Raw genomic sequence first — 21,187 nt, 5'->3', positions numbered from 1 at the left:
TTGGATGAAAATCTAAATGCAATGCATTAAAACAGAAGTTAGCATATGGGTGATGCAAAGGAAATAACCATGGTGTGAAAAATCTGTGGCTTTCAGAAAGTGTCTATGATTGACAATATACAAAACCACAGAACAGAACTTAGAATGCCTGAATTCCTACAGTAGGAGTATGTGAGGTCAATTTTATATATGCATATGGACAGAAATCATATTGCCATAACAATATCCATGTTTCAATCAGTCAGGATCAGACATAAGAGAAAACATTGACATCGTATGATGTAGATGACAGAAAATATTCTTTCATGTTTTTTAAATTAATTTTTAGATAAACATTATTTTCTTTTTCATTGTATATGTTAGATAAGGAGGAGCAAAACATTGGCAATAAAATAAGGAAAGACCTGAAATGGGGCATAAATAACATATTTATTCCTGCCACTTTATAATTAAAAAGCATATTGAAACCGTTTGGGGATTTAAACACAAAACAACTCTGAAAGTCACTATGCAAAATCCATTCACAGATCATGCTACCAGTGACATTACAGTTGGATATATGCGTTGACAAAATGAATTTACAGACTTTTTGGATGTATGTGCAAATAAAATCTCTTGCATGGTGAGCAGGATTTAGTATTTAAACAAACATGCCCTTAAAAAAGCCTGAAAAGTCCAAATTTAATTCCAGATATGTCCTGTATATATAAGAGAAACATTAAGCAAAGCTGCCTTACGTTTTATCTGATTACTTACATTAGTATTTCTATTACCCTAAGCTCTGTATCATATGTACTTGGAAAGATGTTTAGATTTTGGTTTTGGCTGTGTCCCTTAATTCTGTCTCAGTCAGGGCTAAGGTTGAACTACATCCCTGTTTTGATGACTGTGAAACAGCAGACACAAAGCCCTAAAGGGTCAACCTACAACAAAAGACCTGGTAAACATAGTGTGAAGTATCAAGAATGCTATACTGTGATATGAAGCATGTATTACTCACAGATTTTTGAAAAAAAAACCCAAACAAAACAATAAAAAACTCCAAACCCAAATAAAACCAGAAAATAGAACCACACAAAAAGCAAAAACACCAAAAAAAAAAAAAAAAAGAAGCTATTTTCTGAACTCTAAACACAAAGATATTTTCTAAAAGAAATCCCTAGGTATAAATGCTTAGGACCAAGGTTTTTGTTAAAAAAAAAACAAACAACAAACCCCAAACAACCCAAATAAGTCAAATTTGCTATGTCCTATTGTTTTGTTCTTTGCTTGTGTAGTTTAAGGACAAACACCAGCACGTCACTTCAAGGCTATGTACGCCACAGGAGTGCACAGCAGCCACAGACATAGCCAGGTCCTATTGCCCTGTGTGTTGAGCATATGGGCAGTGGGAGATAGTCAAGGCAGACAATGGATAAAGAAGGGAAAAAGCAGCAAATGAAATTCTTCATTCCAAGACAGATACCTAGTTAGAAATCCATGCCTGCCGAATCAAATTTTGACACCGTGTCTTTTGGATACAAAACTATACCCACACAACATCAAATCAAGTGGACAGCAAAGGAAATGTTCTTCAACCAACTGGAGACAGAAGAATTGTAAAACCGGAATTAATCAAAATTGGAAAAAGTTGCTCACAAGATAAAGGGCTGTGTTTGCTGCAAATGAACTTATAATGAATAATTAAACTGACTTCAGACCTGAACTTCCTCCTACTGAAGTCAAAGACAAGACTTCCATTAGATGGCATGGAACAAAAGCAGATTCTGCAAGCCAAATTCGGCATACTTGAGAAATCCATGGAAATATAGGTTGAACACTAAATGTAGTTCACATTCTACTTCCCTTGTGTGAGTCAGGGAGAGATCTACAGTCATTGAAAGAACAGTACTTGCACAAAAAGCTAGTAAGTGTAATGAAAGTGATAATTATATTTGTCTAATTTTATTTGTGTAAAAGAGTTTCTGAAAAGCTTTTTTCTTTTTTTTTTTTCCCCACACAAAAGAAGTCCGTAGCTGATGATACCAGAGAAGGCTAACATCTAATTGTTACTTAATTCAATCAGTTTTAATACCTTCTGTGTTTTTTTATGCAAACATCATAATCTTTGTTTTTAATGACCAATGGCTTTCCACTGATTTTCCAGTCATAACAATCTAATATTGAATTCATTCTCTAAACACTATGAAGACACAGAGATATACACATGGAAGAAATAAAAGATTATTTAAGAAATAAAATTATTTTTCATTCTTAAATAAAACACCCTAAATACACATTTGAACACAAATATAGTAAAGCAGAAGTTGTGGGTCTCCAAAAGCAGATTATTTTCTTTCTTACTTTTATACAGCAAACTGTGAAGAGTTTGTAAGAGACGTTTTTCCCCCTTACTTCAAGAAAACCAATAAAACAGGCATTTTGGCAAGTAACTGTCCAGTTTTGGACTATAGCATATTATCAGAGCAGGCAGCACTTTGCTACATGCCTTGGATACCCTGTAAAAATCTGACAGTGATGACGAAGAAACCTCCCCTGTAGACAGTGGAACTGAAAAGAGCTATGCATTTCATAGTCTTATTCATGTTCTTTTTTCCTGAACAGATGGTGAGTGCTCTTCAGGAAATAGACTTGAAAAGTCAAGCAGCTTCTAAATGAGTAGAAATAATGCTATTACTTTAAAAATTAAGAAAATATTCAATTAAAGAAGCAGCACAGGAATTTACAAATATAATCTGAAACTGCTTGCAAATATTCAGAAAGTAAACACAAAAACTATTCATGAAGAAAAGCAAATAAACCAACATCTATTCAATAGGAAAAAAAAAAACACCACCAAAAAACATAGGCTTTCTTTCCTTCTGATGATGATTGCTTTGACAGCTTTCAAACAACTCCGAAACACTGATACACTTAGAAACAAATACAGGGAGATTATATTGTTGCTACATTCGCACAGGTTACGCACTCCTACTCCAAAAGCTTTCAAAGAATAGGCGTTGTAGGGAAAGAAAAAGAATCCATCACTGAAACTTAACAATATATGAGGGTTTTCTTTTTTTTTTTTTTTTTAATATATGAAGAAGTGAATTATAAACTCATGAAAGCTGACTTGTTAACTTTAAATTCATTTCTAAGAACTGATATATTAGAGGAACTTAAATATGCTCAAGAAATAAGCCAAGGTGACCATTTGCTTCACTGCTTGGACCTCAGACATTCCCTCAACTAATTAACGAAGACAATTACCTCTCGGTCCAAGGCCAGCTTTCCCCCCCCAAAAGCACTCTCTGAAGCCCAGTGTTTTGAGTAGCTCTGAAGCCCACCTGCACTTGATACATATGTCCATATTTAGATGCTTTGGCTCTGTTATGCGAAGGCTTTTTCTCTATGGCTTTCCATCAAGATTGCAGAAGGCCACCTAGCACTGCCTTCTAGCTTTGAGCATCTCCAGCAAACTGCAGTGTGCATCAGATGGCCCCAAACAAGGAGTCTCTTTGGAGAGCCCGGACTCTGGTATCATTGATGTCTCCAGATAAGCCAGTGAAGCAAAGGTGTCTAGGCAGGCTGGATCAACAGCTACCTGCCTTCTGGAGCAGTGATTTAAAGGAGTTGGGGAAGATTTCAAAATACATGTTGTGTTTCCTGTCTGGCCGTTGATGCATGAGGGAGAAAGCGGTGCATCCACAGTTACATGCATTTGCCCATGCTAGCCTATAACTCAGGATAATGTGGCCATTGTACACAGGGGTGTACTTCTACTGCTGACAGTCCACAGGCTTTGTTGTTACTACATCCAAGTGTTTCTGGAGGTTCTCAGGACATCTCACTTCATTATGATGTCATTGAACCCCAGTATTTTAAATGAGTGTGTTGTGAATGTTATATACTTCATAACCCACTTTTTTTTTTTTTTTTTTGGTAAAACACATGACAAGGGAGTCCAGAGCTTGTTGCTCCATTTAGAGGTCTGCCACTATACTGGTGTGATGATCTTGGACAACTGTTCCCATTGTGCTACCTCCGTTCCATGTCACATCACCACTCCTTTTCATATCTTTGAACGGCAAGTGTTTTGAAATGAGTCGCTGACTGACATAAAAGGGTCAGATTGCTCTTATTATGCTCTTACTTAAATAATGAAGTTGGAACTTTAACAGCAGCCACACACACGAAGGCAGCTCCACCTTAACTGGTAACAAATCTATTCAGTTTCAGGCCACAGATGGTCGCAACCTGTGTTTTACATCAGACACCTGCAGTCCTGGATCACATCTTGCAGTTTCCAGTGTAGAAGTTGCATGTGTGAGGACAATACATGACAACTGCTTTTTTTGTTTGTTGGGTTTTTTTTGGGTTTTGTTTGTTTGGTGGATTTTCTTTTTTCCAGAAGAGAATTCCGTTTCTCTCAATCCTTGCTTCTTAAATTTAATTATGTCTCCAAATATTTTCTAAATAATTCAGGCCTGAAAATGCAGAGGGATGCCATAAGTTTTCATTCAAACCAGTATGTGCTGTTATAAGCACTATGCTGGTCACAAAATGGTCAAAGAATGTTCAAGTGTTGCTCTCTTTGGAGATAGAGCATTGGAAAAAAAAAGTTTAATATAATGGAAACATTTGTTGTTGAACTTGGGAATAGAAAAATCCATTTATTCACAGGGACCAGGTTTACAATGAATAACTGCAGTGAAACCCTCTCTTCTGCTTGCTAGCCCACTCTATATTCTATGCTACCACCCAGCCAGGGCTTCAGAAGATATGCTAGCTGCAGCTGTCAGAAGTATGCTTCTTTCCACAGCAGCTGTACTTTCACTGATAGCTGACATCACCGGAGGGGGGGTAACAGACCATCAGGAGGAAGAAGATCAATAGTGTTCAATAGCTGAGTTTTATATGGAACTGAGGGCATAAAGGACATTCCTGTAATGTCCAAGGACATTGGAAATTCCTGTACGTGATTAGTCTTGTTGGGTACAAAACACAGCAGTAAAACAAGATCTTCGGCTCAGCAAGACTGCAGGATCAGACTTTCATGCATGAGTCAGTGCATCTTTACAAGTAAAATCTGAGGAGTACTGCAAGGCACTGGTGCAGATGCTCAGTGGAAGGGAAAAGTGAAGGAACACTGACGGCAGGAAGTGAAATAAGCAGACTGAATCTGGAAAGGGGATTTCTTTTGACAGAATTGCCCAACAGTGGGTTTGGCAAGGAGAGCAGGAAGAATGCCTGGGTGGATGCAGATAGTGTTCTGGGATCTGCAGTGACCACAGGAGGTGAAGGGCATGGTTTCAGTGACTCATCCAAACCACAGCATCTTCAGCGGTGCTACGTGCCCTGAGTGCCAGGGCGCTGATTCAGTCCTGATTCAGAGGGAAGAGAGCAGCCTCTTTGAGTCACCACCACCGAATATTTTCCTTCAAGGTTCCCAAACAGGACGTGCCACGTGGGAGCCCATTCCTTTCCTGGGAAATCTGATATCAGACCTCAGCTTGAATGGCAGGTATATTTAGTGGGAGGACTTGTTCCTCAAGTAACCTCTACTCAGTAAGTATTATCTCTGGACATATGGCTGAGTTAAAACACCATGTAAGATCTTTCTCTATGCAGAGGAAATGCCCCTGACATTATCTTATAGGACCAGTTTAATCACAGCTAAAATTCTTGAATGAAATATTGTTTTTCTGCAGAAAAAGAAATTTAAATCTGCAGTGATCTCTGTAAAAAAAAGATAATGAGAATATGATTTTTTTTTATATTGCCATCTATCTTGAGTAATTCCTGTGGGATCTCATGTAAAAGATTATTTCTATATCCCCGATATACTTGAAAAAGTTCTGAGAGAGGTAACTAGGAATTTTCTGCCTGTGCTTACAAGGGATTGTATTTCATCACACCTAAGAAACAATTCTTACCTCTCCAATGTAACACTCTTGCAGATTGTTCATAAATTTAATCTGGCAGTTCACAAAGGAATTCATACATAGGCAACTTGTATTAAGTGTATACATACAAAGGAGACCTATACAAATATACATACACTCACAATCAAAAATTATATGCATATATTTGTGAATAAAAAGTGAATATAGAAGCAAATTCAACTGTCACTTAAGAAATTGTTAACCAACAACAAATACCATTTGCATTAAAGGAGGCTAAAAATATGAGTGTAAGGGACAGACAGGGACATAGAGAAGGAAAGAGAGTTTATAGTTTCATGTATATTAGTATAAAGTTCAAAGGAAAATAGCCAAATATTATTAATGGAGTATAAATCAAAGTACCTAAGCTCATTCACTTAATTGTGCCAAAGCAAGAGTTAGTAGTATGTGGAGTTATAATTGGAAAAGATTGATCTGTGGAAGGTAATAATAATTTATAAATTGCTTGAATTAGACTTATTAGCTTTGTATTAAATAACTTCATATTTTTCAGGTAACATGGTCAGGAAAAAAAATTCAGAATTCAAAGACTGCAAAACCATGGCAGGTATTAAATGGTAAGAATGAAAAAATTGATACAACAAACAAGCCCCATGTAAGTATGAAAGACTAAAGTAAGGATTCAGCTCTCCAGTAGGTCTCCAGAACATTAAAAGTTGCCCAAGGAGGTTGTGAATGTTCCATCCCTGGCAGTGTTCAAGGCCAGGTTGGACGAGGCCTTGGGTGATATGGTTTAGAGTGAGGTGTCCCTGCCCATGGCAAGAGGGCTGGAACTAGATGATCTTAAGGTCCTTTCCAACCCTAACTTTTCTATGATTCTATTATTCTATGAGGAAACCCCAAAAACTACAGAAAGCTTACCGTGTTTTCACACTGGCAAACAATGGCAAGTTCTTGGCCCAAGGCTGTTTTTAATCACCCACATAATTAATTTTTCCCTGTAAATATGGACAAAGAACATTTCAGGAAGTGCAAAGAAAAACTGAAAAGTAGAAACTGTAACTTGTGGTATTACTCATATGGTAGAGCAGAAAACACCCAACAATTGGCATCTCCAGCTCTCTCTGTGTCAGAGAGCACCATTCTGAACTGTCAGACAAGTGTTTGAGTACATATTATCTGACATTGTGAGGATCCATGGGGTGTCATCAATCCTGTGACAAAGCATGTTCCTTCCCTGTGGCTTCACTGCCCTGTGGCAAATCCCTGGCAGATTGACAGCTCCATCTACCCACAGGGTTGAGCCTTTGGGCTAATAGACCTGGACAGTATCTGTAACATGGCCTTGCCAACGCATGAGCATGCAGCAAAGAAAAAGAAAGCCATGGGCAAGAAACTCTTGCAGGAAACTGAGAAGAGCATGAGCATAGTGCAGCACTGGAGAAACCTAGCTGGAAAACACAGAGGTGCTAATATCAGCACCTGTTACCAAGTTTGCTGTTCCCAGGCACCATCAGCCATCAGTTCAGCAGCTCTTTTGAGGCAAAGCTAGTTTCCTAGGCCATTTCCAAGTGAAGCCAGGCATCATAGGAGGTGGCAGCAGTGACTCAGCAGCAGTGGGAGGCTTGTTTCCCTCTAAATCTATGTTGGAGCTGTCAGACGTCTGACAGCAGGACCTACCACAGGAGATGTTAAACCATTTGCGGTCAATTAGGAACCATGTGTCTTTTTTCAGCCTGAAGCCCTGGCTCAAGTCCAGGAAAAGTCACTTTTACACCTAGTGCCTGCCTAAAGTGTTGATGAATTTTCTGTCTCATTTCTTTGTCCTAAAGTTTCACCACCCTGGGGCTCTAGCCACAGATGTAAATGCAAGGGTGTAGTCATGATTTATGCCAGTAACACATAACCCTGTACTAACACAGCTACACCCAAGGCAAATAAAAAAGATGCTCCAAACTACAAGCAGTGGTCTTTATTGTTCCACAGCTATATCAGAGGAAAAGAGGCAGGGTTGGGTTTTCTTTTCCGGATATAGCTGAATAAGGGAGAGAGTCTTGAAGTTAGTGCACCTTCAATGCCTGTGAATGGAGAGAAACAAATGAATCCCACAATTACAACACTGGCCCTAAGCTTGGATTTGGAGCTCATCCCAGATCTGCCACAGAAAATGCAAGGGCCTTCAGCGGGTTACTTAATTAGAGACCTGAAGCAGTAAAACATAACAGGTGGAGGAGTGGAAACTCTGTTAGAGGTCTTTTAAAGAGATAGCAGGGTTCTATAAAGGAGGTAGTAGGCTGTGGATGTTTAAAGTAATTCTTTGCTGTTGCAATATGACGGTTTCCTTGGATTAAGTTAAATTGATGTATGTTTGACATTCATCTGTGTATTTTATTTAAGGCAGTTCATATGCAAGAGGTATTGGGTGTACTTTGCCTGAGTTTTCCCATCCAAATAAGTGGTTAAAGCTTTTAAAGAGCATCAGCCACGTGTGATTCACAGTCTTTGCATGAACAAAGTTTGCTTTCTTAGTAATTCATCATATGAAAACTCTGTGGCCAGACTCAACACTAGCCCTATGGGACTGTAATGACTTGGGTCAATACATATCCTACTGCTTAGGTTTACAGGCAAAGAAAAAGCTAAAAAACTTTGGGGCTAAGAAGCCAAGAAATAGTTTAAAGATAAAATACCATCTGAAGTTTGTGTATAACATCACAGTGTCTTAAAGAATTAGTGGGTCAAACTAGAGTTAATTTTTACTTGTGCATTGCCTTTGCTTGTGCAAATATGGATGCATTTGAACTCAGCAGGTGATTTATGTCACTAGATTCAAATAGTTGTTTTCAACTTGCCTTAAAAAAGCTATTTTTCCTAAATGAGAAAATGACAACAAAAGTGTAGTAACAATTATGGTGATGATGATAGTAATAATAATAATAAAAATAATTTCATATTATAGTTTCCTAAGCAATCTATGAATGAAATAATAATTCAGAACCTAATCTATAAATGCACTAATTCACTTCATTAACTCCCAGACATAAAAAGTAAACTTTGCTTCAGACTGGAGTCTCCTACAGCCTGAAATGTTGCATGTTATTTGGCTCATATTTTGTAGTATTGAAGTATGGCTTTCAAAGTTTCACAACAAATACTCTGGAGTACACCATACTACATGGCATTTGGGGATGAATAGTTTATCATTTTTATCATCTCATAATGTCATACCAGTCTTAAAAGAAAAAAGTTAGTACTGTAAAGTGTCATAGTGGGGAAAAAAAATCCAACCACCCCCCCCCCCCAAAAAAAAAAAAAAAAACGGAGAAGGAACAACCAGGACACAATACATATCCTCAGATATTAGGGGCTTCAAGCAATTTAAGTCTCTTGTGATCCTTGAAAATGGCCTCTGCTACTAGTAGAAAACAGTATGGGTGAGATGATAGCCAGTTGCATGAGTGCATACCTGTGCTACAGTAACCCATGATCCTCCCAGCCTGAGGGAACTGACATCTGATCCATCCAGAGTTTAAGCCTGCGAGCAGGGCATATAAAGCATACGGTTCCCAAAGACTTACTGCTGCTAGGAACAGAAGTTGATCTGCTGGTATCCTCCAGTGTCTCTGTGGGAGGCAGAGGAAGATGAGAGAAAAATGATGGGTAGGAGGTGGAGCTAAATTTTGCTTAAAGGAGAAAGAAATTTCCTCCTGGAATGCATAGCTATAAATATTCTGTAAATAAAGAGTGACCTGGTTTCCTTTTAAACAGCCATAGAAACCCAAACCTTCATGCTACCAGCTTAATTCCTCCTCCAAGAATTCCTCTTATCAAGCTCCATCTTACAACCACTTGGATTCCTTGCCCTGTTTTGAAGACCTTTCCAGATCTTTGCTATTTGGGTGGTTAGAAAATTTCTTTTAAATTCCAGGCTACACTTATACATGACCAATTTACAACTATTTGATGTGGTGCCAGTATTAGTTTAAGATAATTTTTCTCTCTCTTGATATGTAGCCAATTTGAATCTATTTATAAAAAGCTGCTATATTGCCCTTGTTCAGCAGACAACCAAACCACACTTTCTAACTTGTTTTCTAACATGGATACTGCATTTCTTCCATTATGTCATTTTCTGACATTTTCTGCAGTTCAAGTTCATAATCTTTCTCAAAGAATTCAAGAACAGATCCTTTCAAGATCCAGGACCTATGCCTTATATAAGGATATTCATGTTTCACTTTTCTACTGCTATTTCATTCACTTCATGTAACCTAGCTGAAGTCATGTTAGTTTGTCTTCAGTGGAGTGAGTTAAGCAGTTCAAATCAGTAAAATTATAGACATGCTACAGATGTCCTTCCTTTTTACATCAAATGTCAAAAATACATTTTATAACAGGGAGCCCAATTATTAATAATTAATTGTATGGCTTTGCACTTTTTGCACTGTTCTATTTTCCACAAATCGAGGTAAAGAATTTCTGAGGTTTTTCTTTTAGGATGATCTAGTCTTGCTTTCACAATCAATATAAAGAAAATATTTGTAAGTGAGCAATCACTTTCATGATGTTTAATAAGAACAACTCCATCTCTCAAAGTGAAAGTGTCTCTGTCTTCATTGAGCACAACCACCAACATTTCTGCCAGCTTAGATCTGTCCCGTAAGTGTCATAGAAAATTAAAAAAACCCCAAAGCTATCACTTGCAAGGTATTCAGGCGTTCTAACACTAGAGAAGGAAAGGCAGAGGAAGGAAGATGGACATTTCTGAAAACTAGCCTGTGATTTAAATTCTGAGGAAACTGAGAAGCTTACTCAGCTAATGTCCTCTGTGAAATCTTGTCGTGGTTTAAACAAAGTCAGCCATAAATCAAGCAGTCGCTCTCTCACTCCCCCCAGTTTTTGGCCTCCCCCTGCTCCTGGAGGGATGGGAAGGAGAATCAAAAAGAATGCAACTCCAACAGGTTGAGATAAGAACAGTTTAGTAACTAAGGTATAACACAAATCACTACTGCTACCACCAATAATAATAATGATAAAGGAAATAACAAGGGAATAGAATACAACACCTCACCACCTGCCGACCGATAACTCACCCCCCAGCCCGACCAAGCACTGACCGATACCTCCTCCAACCCTGCAGTCCCCTAGCCCTTCCGGGTAACTCTCAGTTACATCCTGGGCATGACGTGCTGTGGTATGGAATACCTCTTTTGCCAGTTTGAGTTAGGTGTCCTGTCTCTGCTTTCTCCTGGATTCCCTCCTCCTTGGCACAGCATGAGGCTCACAAAGTCCTTGGCCAAACCAAAACATCATTGTTATCAGCTCTGTTCCCAGGCCGAAAGTCAAAACACAGCACTGCACCAGCTACCAAGGAGAGAAATGACTGCTACTGCTAAACCCAGGACAAATCTTCAGTTCATAAGCTACTTTTTATGCTCAGATTGGTAGTAAAGTTCAAAGTTCACTATCAGTGGATGTTACTAATCTTCTCTTGCATGTATGACATTCCTGCCACAGGAAGCGGTGATCTCTGCAAGCTGCAAAGATTTTTCACCATGATTTGAATAAAGGTTTCAGAAATACAAGTTCTGAGAAATATGAAATGTGCATCAGTAAGCAGTAGGAAGAAGGAATAACCTTTGAAATGTTAACAGTTTATTTCAGATGGACTTCTCTGATGCTGACAGTATCTTCATCTCCATTCTCTCCAGCTCAACTGTAGTTGAACTTTCAGGTTTTTTTTTAATGAATTCATTTATTCTACGAATTCATCTATCAGGAAATTTCACAGATACTCAGAGAAAACTAAACAGGGTCTGAAAGGTACTGAATTGAGCAAGGCCTGTCTGGAAGTAAGGAATACTATGCTTTCTGGAAGAACAATTGAGTCAATGACACATCGCTTTATATTTTTAGAATAAGAATCAGTTTTGTTTCTTCTTCAGGATATCTGGGTTTGTCAGCTAGCTCAAATATTTGTACAGTGGACACAGATCTGACAGCATATGCTTGCCACAAAGTTGACAACCCTCTTTTTCCTGACCCAGAAATACACTGAGCAGCTCTATGAGATGAAAACTAAGTACAAATACAATCATTAAGTAAAAACTGAATATGGTGATTTACGGACAAACTGCCCAACTTAACTTTTAAGAAATGCTATTTCTGCTGTATTCAGTGGCATAGCTGACACTTGACATACCAGAAAAGCAACTTCTACAATAAAGAGTCCTCCTCTCTAAAATGGGAAGGGCAAATGATACCATTGGCTCCTTTTGGTATTTCATCCTTCCTTAAGGCCTCTTATTTTGTTAGTTTTTACTCACCTGTCATTCTTAATAACATAATAATAGGTACTCCAACTTATGAAGCAAGGGCTTAGTTCAATTTGTGTCTTTCCAGTTTAAGTTATTACACAATTTTTTGGCCTTCATGTTATTTATAAATTGCTGTAAGGATTGGTATGTTCTTTGGGCCAGGGTTTGCTCAAGGGAGCTATTAGAGTGAAGGCCTATGACCCTGTTAGGCAAAGATAAAAAGCAGATTCTGAAGAGACTTCCTCCTTTGGGCATCACTTCAACTTTATTCTCAGAGATTTGTAGAGGTATGCTTGCTGGTAGGTACACTGCAGCTGTAGGTGTCTGAACAAGTAATATTCTTCTCAATTGGAAGCTCTGGAATAGCTGACAAGGCATTCAAGGCCAGGTTGGAGCTTTGAGCAACTCTTAAATTCCTTTCCAACCCCAACAATACTATGATCCTATGTGGTTTGTTGGCTTTGTGAAAAAGAACAACAGTACAATGAAATGTTGTGTGGCAGCAAAGTACTACTGAATTCACAGAATCAGCATATGAAAACTACATTTTGTATGCTGTCAACTTTTCTTCTGTGCAACAAAAAGTTTGCTTGTCTTGACTTTGAGTTCCATAATCAGTGAAGTTCAGCTGTTCTGAAGATACTTTACACTTAACATATATTGACAGAAAGTGAGCTTCTCATAAAAAGTAAGTTTTACTTTCTTAGTTTATTCTGGTCAACAGCATTTTCCCTTCATGTAGAATCATAGAATAGTTAGGGTTGAAAAAGACCTTAAGATCATCTAGTTCCAAACCCCCCACCATAGGCAGGGATGCCTCACATTAGACCACTTCATCCAAGGCTCTGTCCAACCTGGCCTTGAGCACTGCTAGGGATGGAGCATTCACAACTTCCTTGGGCAACCCATTCCAGTGCCTCACCACCCTCACAGTAAAGAACTTCTTTCTATCCAGTCTAAATTTCCCCTGTTTAACTTTGAACCCATTACCCCTTGTACTATGAGTACAGCCCATGACCTTTTCTAGCATCCTTATTGGCCCCCTTCAAATACTGGGAAGCTGCTAAGAGGTCCCCATGCAGCCTTCTCTTCTCCAGGCTGAACAACCCCAACTATCTCAGCCTCCAGTCCCCTGATCATTCTCGTGGCCCTCCTCTGGACTTGTTCCAACTTGTTCCATGTCCTTCTTATGTTGAGGACACTGAAACTGCACACAATACTCCAGGTGAGGTCTCACAAGAGCAAGGGGGGCAGGATCACCTCCTTCAACCTGCTGGTCACGCTCCTTTTGGTGCAGCCCAGGATACGGTTGGCCTTCTGGGCTGCGAGCACACACTGAAGCTGGCTCATGTTCAGTTTCTCATTCGTCAACACCCCCAAGTCCTTCTCCACAGGGCTGCTCTGAATCTCTTCTCCGCCCAGCCTGTAGCTGTGTCTGGGATTGCTCCGACCCAGATGTAGGACCTTGCACTTGTCACGGTTAAACTTCACTAGGCTGGCATCAGCCCACCTCACAAGCATGTCAAGGTCCCTCTGGATGGCATTCCTTCCCTCCAGTGTATCAACCGAACCACACAGCTTGGTGTCATCGGCAAACTTGCTGAGGGCACACGTAATCCCACTGTCCATGTCAGCGACAAAGATGTTGAACAGGGTCAGTCTCAACACCAGCCTCTGGCAGGGACCACTTGTTAACCTGTTTCCATTCAGACACTGAGCCACTGATCACAACTTCTTTGCATGTAGCCATCCAGATAATTCCACCAAGTGGTTCATCCATCAAATTTATGTCTCTTCAGTTTAGAGACAAGGATGACAGTGTCAAATGCCTTGCACAAGTCCAGATAGATGATGTCAGCTGCTATGCCCCTATCTATCAGTTCTGTAGTACTGTCATAGAAGTCACAAATCTATTGGGCATGATTTCCCCTTAGTGAAGCCTTGCTGGCTGTCACCAAGCACCTCGTTGTTTTTCATGTGCCTTAGCATGCCTTCCAGGAGGATCTCCTCCAGGATTTTGCCAGGCACAGAGGTGAGACTGACTGGTCTGTAGTTTCTTAGGTCTTCCATTTTCCTGTTCTTGAAGATGGGGGTTATATTTCCCTTTTTCCAGTCATCAGGACCTTCACCTGACTGCCACGATTTTTTTAATATGATGTACAGTGGCTTAGCAACTGAGTCCTCCAACTCCCTCAGGACCTGTGGGTGGATTTCATCATGTCACATGGACTTGTGCGCATGCAGGTTCTTAAGATGACCTCGAAACAGATCCTTTCCTGCAGTGGGCCTAAGGTCTTCATTCTCCTAATCCCTGCATTTGCCTTCCAAGACTTCAGCAGCATTTATTATGTTCCCTTGTTTTTTTATACAGTGCTCTAGTTTAAAGACTATAATACTCAAAATCACTGTGTACTGTCAGAAGAGATTCTATTTATACTATCTGTCTATAAATCTGAGTTTTCTTTTTACTGTTGCACAATACTTCCCTTAACATACCTGACACAGCTGCATCTTCGTTAAAGGACATGTTGCAGTCCTTTCTCAGCTCCACTTTAATGTCAGCAGGACACTTCTCTGGAAGAGCTGAGTTGCTTTCACATAGTTGGCTATCTGCCTATGGCCATTCTTGAGATTTTTGTTTCAAAATGTTTGGCTTTGTTTTCTTTTCTGGTCAATGTGAATTTGAGCAATTGGATTTATATCCTTGCTTTCTCAAGTCTTTCTATCCTTTAATTTTAGAGTAGCCTGTTGAATCTTCTTGAACTCTCCCTCTTCCTTTCTACCATTTTTTTGAAAAAGCTAGGTAAGAGAAATAAGCCAACTGATAATTTTTCGTTTGAGGAATTGAGGAAGACAACTATAAGCACCCAGAAAGTCATCGTGTTACACAGTACCAGCTCACACAAACAGTTTGACTGCTTCGGTACGTTGTCTCACATGGTGGGTGATACAACGCTCTGCTGGGACAAGCAAAAGTGTGTGGAGAGTATTGACAGATAATCAGATAACAATGGAAACATCCTATTAACCTCCATTAGTCAGATATTCCCTCTGTAACCTTCCTGAAAGTTGGAATTTTTTGCTTATTGTTCTATTTTAAAATATATACAACATGAACTGTGTATATTCTTGTTATTCATAAAAATTTCTTGCCTTAGAAAAGGACAGTAAGAACTTCTCAGTTATAGCTCCTCTATATCATATCTTTAATCCCTTCCATCCTTAAATGTGCAGTATTTCATCATACACTTTCAAATTAAAGTGTTGCTTTTAAAAGATGTAATACCTCATGAATTTTGAAATTGCTAATGTGACATCTGTCACTTCCCTTTTCAGGTACCATGAAATACAGTAGCAATTGTGTTCCTGATTCGAATTAAGCTCTTCATTTATTTAAAATAACATATTTAAACAGACCCTCTTCTACCCTGCTGTTTTCTTTTTTTTTTAAAGATATGCTGCCCTAGAGAAAATGACTTTTGTTCATGATCAACAACATCTCGATTATTTAGTTCATAATTATTTTCTCTTGAGCAATGTACAGATTTAAAAAGAAGAGTAATGCCTTCAAGTTTCAATGTATTTCAGTTCATTTAAGTTACCTCCAATGAGAGAGCACACATCACAATTCTTTAGAGTTGTTCAGGTTTTTGTAGGAGAAGTCAAAACTTACTGTATAACTACCTTTTTTTCAGAGGCATAAGGAAAGAGCATATTGTTTAAGAAGCTTGCAAAACATAGAATGAAGCCACAGCACACCCATCAAAATATCTACCTGTCCTAAAAGTGCTGGCCAGTGGGGCTACACTGCACCAGAGCTCCCATCTAAAAGTAGGTGAATGGAGAGGAACCTCAGTGCCAATGAGTAGCAGTCAACTTAATTAAAAGTTTCTATTTGAACTTCCTCCTCTAATGGAAAATTAGAATTTAACTAAATACACACTTTCAAGGCAAAGTCTCTATAATTTAAATTAAGGGTGGAAAAATTATTCTGGCATTATTTTTCAGCCCCAGTATAAGTTGTTTTTGTAGCTTTGACTTTTTAACTTTTCACTTTGCAGATTTTAAAGATGTAATTTCTGCCAAAATTTTGATAGTTTGCAACTAAAACAATTCCTATGGAAAAGCCTTCTTTTCTGGATTGTCTACTTATATGTGGTCTTGATCTCTTCACCATTTCTTCTGCCTCAGAACTTTTAGCTTATTAATTCTTGTCCAAACCCCAAGATTTTTTTTCCAGAATCATGTCTTAGCATGTTGAGCTGTTTTGAAGACAAGGTCCTTAATTTGACTTCCAGTGGGTGAGATACTGCACCTCAGAGGCATGAAATCACAGAGAAGCATGTTTGCTTGTCACAGCAAAAGTTTAGCAGTATCTAACCAAACCCCATTTTAGTTGTTGCAAAAACATGATTGTCTTGCACTCTTAAAAATTTAAGTGTCTTTAATAGAATTGCAAGTCCAATGCTTATAGCAGATTGTCCTGGGTTCAGCAGCAGCAGTCATTTTTCTCCTTCTTGGTAGCTGGTGCAGTGCTGTGTTTAAACCACTACACAGATGATACAGCATCACCCAAGAATTCACAGTAGCACTTAGAGAACAGCAGGTTCCTGAAATAAGCACACTGCCTATTTTTGTAGCTGTTACATGTTCCTAAGCACTTTCAAAAAATCTCTCAACTTGCTCAGCCAGCAGGCTTTACCACATGCTTAAGTGACTGCAAGGGAGAGAGAAGAGGAAGCTTCCTTTTCTCGCAAAGTGCAGAGGACTAGCATCTCTGAACAGTTTGACTTCAACATGATAATGATGAAGTATTTATTAATCCATGGCACATTTTATTATAAGTGAAATAAAAGACTCATCTTGACTTGCCCAATGGTCTTTATTAGCAATTTCATAACTGTTTGGGGATGCTGAAGTTCTAGAAACATTTTTGCAGGCATGCAAGTCCCTAGTCTGAATTTCTGCGAGATCCAAACCAAGATTTCTCTTTAACCCAGGCCACGATATCAATTATGGCAGCATCCTCTACACGGGACTATACTTTCAACTAGTGACTTATTGCCAGCAAAAATTTTTAACAGAATTGGTTTGTTTCTTTCCCAGTGACAAACCATAAATCTTGCTGAAAAAATGTGCTAATTTATACGTTCTGGAACATATTTTCTGAAGTACTTTATAAAAAGTTATGAAGTACAAGTGTACATAATTATGTACACTTGCTATTTGAGCTCTTTTTTCATGCACAGATGTCCATATTTCAAACAGAATTGTTAAAACTGCAAGTGTTGCATTTCTTTTCCATATTGAAACATATATTTTAACCTCTCCTTATAAAGCTGAAGGTAAAAAAAACAAGGCTGAATTTCAGAACAAACTGTGCATTTTGAAATATCTATTCATCCAGATAGCTTTGTAGAAACTTTAGATGGATTATAGCTTAATTATGTCTTACATGTGTCTTGCATGACACCTCAGGGTAGTCAGCTGTGGTTTGATTATGCTTTTGCTTCCAAGATCCTCAGGCTTCTCAGTGACTTTCATGGAGGAGAAAATCAAGACTATACGACAGCAGAGTATTTCCAGAATTGCAACGTGGTTCTGCCTATGCCAGTCTTCCTAGCTGAGTCCATCTTACTATATGTGTTGGCATGTGATGTACTTCTCTCTTCAGGGATGTTGCGTAACCCATCAGCCAGATCCTGCACTATCCTGAGTATTGGAAGTTCTGGCCCCAAGTCTTTTGAAAGCACCCTTTTTTCCCTGGAATATGAACTTAAATAACATGAATGAGGGCTAAATGCTAAAAAAATATTTAGTCTGTGGGGGGATTTAGTTAATATTATTGTGAAGGGAAGAATCATCATCACACACCAGCCTGAGCAATTCAAAGATTCTGGAAAGGGTATGTTAAGGGCTGGTAGAGGAGATAGAAGTCGGGAAGGAATGATAAACAAGTGAGAAAATTCTGTCTGTCTTACAGCGCCGAATAATTCAGCCCTTAATTTTGCCTGTCTCAAAGAAACAGCTCTTCCCCCACTCTAAGAAGCGACAGTGGGTACAATCTTTTCTATGCCACATTGTTACCGATGCCCAATTTCTTAAAGAACAGCCCAGAAGGCTCAGATTTTCAGTGGTTAAGTTCCATTTTGACATTAAAATGAGAAAATGAAGTACATATGCCATCGAGTTCATGCTGTTGTTCTCTCCAAATCATACAATTTTGCTTCTCATTCTCTGTTACTGTAGCACTTGAACTGACCTAAAAGCAGCTATGTACAGCTACTCATTCACACTCCTACTGCAATTAGGTTTTTACTTGACTCATCTGCAGTATGTATAGAGGTGTCTCTCCACTTTTGGGTTTCATGTGCATCTGTGAGTCAGCTGTGTGATGCCAGGGGAGACACAAGGGAGAGAGCAGACCATCTTTAGACAGAATTAAACAACTGGGAACACATCTTGGTATACAAGATGGTGAAGAGATCAGACCTATACACACATACAAAATCTCATGTTATGCACACACTCTTGTGCAGCTCTCAGCGCCAACCTACCCATTTGCCTTGTGTCATAGTTCTATTTTTATGGACTGCAAGCAGTAGATAGTGCTACCTTAGTTTCAGAAGCAAAAAAGAAAGGGTGCTTCTTAGAAAGATGCTTCTCTTCATCACTATCAGTTTTGGGTAATATTTGTGCAACATTTGGGCACTTGGACTCATATGAAGAACCCTTCACACACATGATGTCAAGTAGTGAAAAGTGTTGATTTTTTTTTTTTCAATGTGCAAGGATCAGCTGGACTGTCTTCAAGGAAAATGTGGGCTGGATTCATCTCCAGTCCTTGTCTGACACGGGCACATTCTGCAACCCAGTGAACAGAAGAAATTCAAAGGAAGAATGTTCCAGCTGATCTATTTGCAGATCTGTTCTTCAATAGTGAATTAGCATTCACAAGAGACACCACCTCCATCTTTATTGTAAATCCGTCTTTCAGGAAAGTGCTTGTAACAAATCCTCCCATTTACCTGAAAACCCTAAAACAAGCCAAGAGTCGTTACAAATTACAGTGAAATATGTTTCATCATGACCTGGATTAGGATGTTTCCAGATTACCCTATGCTTGTACTGGAGAAGAATCAGACAGTAAGCACTCAGCATGTTTACTTTGACTCCATAGGAGACTTGTCATGATATGATGTATTATCAACTGTTATTATAGAGAAAAGACATTACTTTCTGTCTTTGGGTAAGTTTGTTTTGATAACTCCTCATTTGGTATTCTCAGTAACAGCATTTCATTTACAACAAACATAATCATACAAAACTAGAGTCAGATCCTCCACAAATATAGATTTGATTAGTGTCACTGAACTTGGTGGAGTTCTCCAGACTGCATCAGCTGAAATGGCAATGAATAAGCATTTTGCTGTCAGTGACGGGTTTTCCTACAGAACTCAAAACAAAGCTGGTATTACTGAAGGTAGTGAAAACTCATTGATCATTTGTCCTCTGTAAAAATTATAAACATATTTTAGGAGAATTTATACAGCATACTAAAAACTGTCTAGCGTTCCCTTAAACACCTGTCAGTAAGGATAGTCAGTCTAGGCCAACCCTAAGTTCCTATAGCACAGAGGAGCCTCCACTCCCTAGATATTTCAAGAACACCTAAAAAATGTGTGGACTTTTCACTTGGTGTAAATTTTTAATGTAAGTAGACAGTAAAGTGTGCCATACTGACAGCCCATTTTGCATCTATTTGTCAGCAATAGGGCAGGAGCATCCTTAGATAAGGCTCTCATCTTCATCTCTGGTAGCAGTATGATGGGAAAAGGCACTAACCCTTTGTATTTTGCATCAAGTCTGAGCTATCAGATTTGTTTAGGGAATGTCCACTATAAATGCCAGGTAAGAAGACCATGTGAAAGATGACTCTAAATTTAAAACAAAAATATTGTTGAAAATTTTGCTATTCAAACCATGGCAGATTACAGAAACAAAGTTTACTTGAACTAGTGTCTTTGGAAGAGAAGCTTTCTTCTAGTGGCAACACTAGTATGAATATCTCGCAGTAACATTGTATATCAAAAGTACTAAACTACAAAAAACTCAGTAAGTCTTTTATTAATAACAATGATGAGAATATATCTAACCAACCAATTAAAAAAATATGGTCCCAAATTTGAAAATTAGAAATTACATTCTTTTTGAGGAATATTTTTTTAATTCCTCTGTTTCTGTAGCTTCAGTGCACATTCCACTGCAATATAGTTCTGGATTACCAATTTAAAAAGGCCTCACTTTTCATGGATACTTCTTAATCCCCCAGGAATGTAAACCTTTAAGGTAAAAACTTAAAAATTTTTGTTTGCACAACTTTTTTCCTTCTACTTTTTTTTTTTTTTTTTTTTTTTTTTTTTTTGAGCAGGGTCTGTCTTTCTGTGTATTTTGCATCATTCTAGCATGATGGAGCCCAGTGTGTGATGGGGTCTTCTGTATATTACAGCAGTATTATAATAAAAGACTGTTATTTACAGAAAAAGTTGTTGTTGAGGCCCATTTTTATTGCATATGCAAAGGTCTGATTTTGGTAAATGGATATTCTGACACCTATTAGACACTGTGCTTGTTCCACTTAAGTTTATAGACTTTTTTTTTGGAAATAGAATAGAATCATAGATATACTTAGGATTGGAAAGAACCTTAAGATCATCTAGTTCCAAACCCCCCTGCCATGGGCAGGGACTCCTCGCACTAAACCATGTCACCCAGGGCTCTGTCCAACCTGGCCTTGAACATTGCCAGGGATGGAGCATTGACAACCTCCCTGGGCAAACCATTCCTGTGCCTCACCACCCTAACAGGAAAGAATTTCCTCCTTATATCCAATCTAAACTTCCCGTGTTTAACTTTGAACCCACTATCCCTTGTCTTACCACTACAGTGCCTAATGAAGAGTCCGCCCCCAGCATCCCTATAGGC

The sequence above is a fragment of the Neopsephotus bourkii genome, unplaced genomic scaffold (genome assembly GCF_033783945.1).
Source record: "Neopsephotus bourkii isolate Nb327-2 ecotype Australia unplaced genomic scaffold, CSIRO-AGI_Nbou_v1 NB_30, whole genome shotgun sequence".
In the NCBI taxonomy this organism is placed as follows: Eukaryota; Metazoa; Chordata; class Aves; order Psittaciformes; family Psittacidae; genus Neopsephotus; species Neopsephotus bourkii.
This window is presented reverse-complemented; position numbering follows the sequence as displayed.